This window comes from Halyomorpha halys, unplaced genomic scaffold (genome assembly GCF_000696795.3).
Source record: "Halyomorpha halys isolate HHAL.00 unplaced genomic scaffold, Hhal_1.1 Scaffold124.1, whole genome shotgun sequence".
NCBI classification, from domain to species: Eukaryota; Metazoa; Arthropoda; class Insecta; order Hemiptera; family Pentatomidae; genus Halyomorpha; species Halyomorpha halys.
In genome coordinates this window covers 8,436-12,054 of record NW_027111282.1, presented here as the reverse complement: position 1 = coordinate 12,054, position 3,619 = coordinate 8,436, and positions in this window count along the sequence as shown.

The window sequence follows — 3,619 nt, the reverse complement described above, 5'->3', positions numbered from 1 at the left end:
TATTGAGATCACTGGACATGCTCTAATCTAGAAGAAAATTCATTTATTTTTACTAGGAATCCAGCCTGAAAAGAGTTTTCTTTTCTAAAAATGGAGTTGACTCCTTATTACTGCAGACTCTCATATTGTCAAAATAAAGCAATGAAAATAATGTTATTTAATTTAATTATAAAATTTTAAATTTGTATTTTTTTAAACTTTTTTAAGTTCTAAATTTATTTTGACGAGGGTCCCATGAATAAATCATTTTTATCACTGATTTCCAATATAACTTTCAGCAGGTTTATACATCCAAGCAGTACTAGCAAGATACTCTAACTCCTTTCGTAATTGTTTCATTCTTTTTGAATGACCTTCCTTTGATGTTTTCTGGGTTTTTTGATGTTCAATTATTTCATCTACTTCACATTCTTCATGTTTGCTCCGAGCAAAGCCAGCTTTTGAAGTACATGGTGCTGCAATATTAAGATTAAGACCAGAGCTAGAAGGCTCAGACTGAGTAGGTGTGGCAAGAACAGATTTATTTCTTGATGAAGAGGAACTCATTTCTGAAAACCTGAAATTATAAGTAAAACAATGATAGTAAAAATAGCTAAATATTGTAACTAAAGCATTTCATTACAATCAAACAAAACACTGTCAAGTATGTAAAATTAACTCTTGAAAATTAAAATTTCAAAAGAATAAGGAATCACTTCAACTTACACACAATTTTAGTTACATATGTTTTGCATAGGGTGGATAATTAACTCAACTGACATTTTCAGACCTTAATGGTTAGAGGAATAAAAAAAAATCTTAAGATAATTGTTATGTTTTTAATAATTTTGGTTTAAATAAATACCTCAATCAACAAGATTAGATCAGGAATTGAGGACTAAGTTTTGACATTGACTAGAACTAACTCACCTAGAGGAAGAATAGTTTAGGCAGAGTACTCCCTCCATAATGAGTTCTGGGAGGACCCTACTGGGACAGTTGGAAAGCTTTTTAGCCACATGGATTATAGAGAAACCGTATGGAAAGATCGATGATGGCTAATTTATTTTATATATAAGTAAACTCTACCCTTTACTGCCATTGCTAAAGAGGCTACAATACAGAAAAACTGTAAATAGATGGCTTTTACCATTTAACAGTCAATCATCATTATAATTTGGTAAATCCTGACATTAATATCAACCATTACCATCACTATACTAATACTGTTGAACACAAATGTGGAAATAAGCTAAATGATGAAATAAATATTACCAAGCCATTATCATTAAAATTTGAATTTGATCGAGTTTATTTCGAGGTAGTGAGTCTTCAAGCACCAATGTGCAAGAGAAGACAATGTATTCCAATTGCTGTCAAAGTTTCTTGGCAATCAGAATCTAAATTATGCCGTGAACATCATGTGCGTTTGAAAAAATGAATCCATGACATATTCCATGTGTTATTATCTATTATTTAAAAAATATTTCTCTATAAAAGAAAAATTTCAATAATTAATTCTCTTTAATTGATTAGGGGTACTAAAAATGTTCCTAACTTCTTAATACTTCCTAGGAACACAAACTAAAACACAAAGCTATTCTAAAAAATAAATTAACTGAAAAAAAAGAGATACAAGTTCAATTAATAAATGGATTGTTTTGATACTTGAAAAATTCTAATTTTATGTACGAAAACAGCCTATAACTTAATTTGTTAACTGAACACATATTTGGTTCTTTTAGATTTATGGGGAAAGAGGTAAGTTATTGTTCTGTATTTTAGTACCATTATCTGTAAAATATCTGAACTGTATTCATTAATTTTATAGCATATGATGTTCTCACCACATTATTACAATGCATTTTCTGGTAAAATTAGTGTTTTTAGACATTTTTAATTTTGCAAATTTCAACTTCACCCAAACTTCAACAATTGCTAACATGGTTTGAGCATTTGGATATATACTGATTTGAGATCAATTGTGTCCCAAAATTATTTTTTAGTTTTCTATGACTTAACATAGTTTTGTTAAATCAATTAAGGGAAAAATTAAAAAAGGTTACATCAGAGTTTAAAAGTTATCAAGGGTGGACTATAAGTGCATATACATATAAATAGAGTGCTCAATATAAATTGGCCCAAGCGTTTCTCACAGCCGAATGAATGATCAAATCAAGAAATGCCAGAGAAAAAAGTTGTAGATCTACTTCTATAATTTCACTAACCCTCTATTTCTTTTTAACTTTGAAGCAACACATGCACTTGATGTGTGGTAAAAACTTCGGGTTTACAGACAATACCTACTGCTAATGGGGTTTGCTAATAATACCTAATTTTATTTATTAATTAGTTATTTTATGGTTTACTAGTCTCATTTTCTACCTTAATTTTTAATCCTTTACACTTAGTTATAAGTCATAAATTTCTGCTAACCAGCATGCTCTTGCAGCGCTGATCCAATACTTACTTGTAGTGGAGAAGCCACTAAGGCAAGTGAGCCTCATGGTTTATTATATATTTTTCTTCTTTCTTTTCACTCCCATACCCCTCCTTGCTCTTTAATTCTTTTCTTATTCACTTTTTTTTTTATATCTTAATTACTTCTGCTTATCATGTCATAATATTTTTGATTCTAATACTTATTCTCTGTTATATAACTTATGCATTATATAACTCAAGATATTACTTCTTTATTTTGTTGATTTCACAATATATTTTAATGTTTCTCATGGTATAGCATGTATTCTATTACTTCATTTATTACAAATAAAAAAATCTTATGTAATGATGGAGATTGTTCAACTTCTTTTAGCAGTGTGGTCTTAATAATTAATAATTATATTAGCTGCACAGAAAATATAATTCGTAACATATTAGATATTGAGATTATATCAATTAGTTCTAAATCATCTCCTTCTACAGTCGTCATGGTAGTTTATAAACCACCAGATAAAAATACTACTTCAAGATGAAATTTTAAAACTTTTACCAGCAGATGACCTAAGTTGATTTAAATTTAGGGTAAGGTAAATTGCAAAAATATTTACTGGGGATGCCACTAATCAAATTTTAGCAAAAATACCTTGCTAGATATTTTTTTTCAAGGCACAATATACAAATTCATGCACCAAATGAACTAACTTTCTACAAACCAGGTTGAGAACCAAAATATTTGTATCTTATTAACAAAAAATTGTAGTTTTGTAGCTTCCTCTTTCATCCTATGTGATCACACCTCTGAATTCGGACCATATCTCAGTATTAATTACTTCCTAAACTAAGAAACAGAAAGTGATAAAGAGAAAATCCTGCATAAATGGAGTGATCGACTGGGAAACAAACAAAGTTCTAGTTGATGAGAAAATAAATCTGAAAAATAAGTTTACTACCACTCAAGAGATTGAAGTAAATATCAAGAAATTTAACGAATCTATCTCACATATAGTCGACATGAAGTAACTGTACGACCTTCCTAGTTAAGGGAAAAAACTTTCTCTTGCAGTTGCCAAAAATCAATTCAATCAAAAATAAATTATGTTAGGAGACAGTGAAGGGACAGTAGAGATTCACTTTACAAAAAGAGATTAAAACACCTTAAAAGTTAGGCCGATCTGGTATATATAAAAAAAATATATAT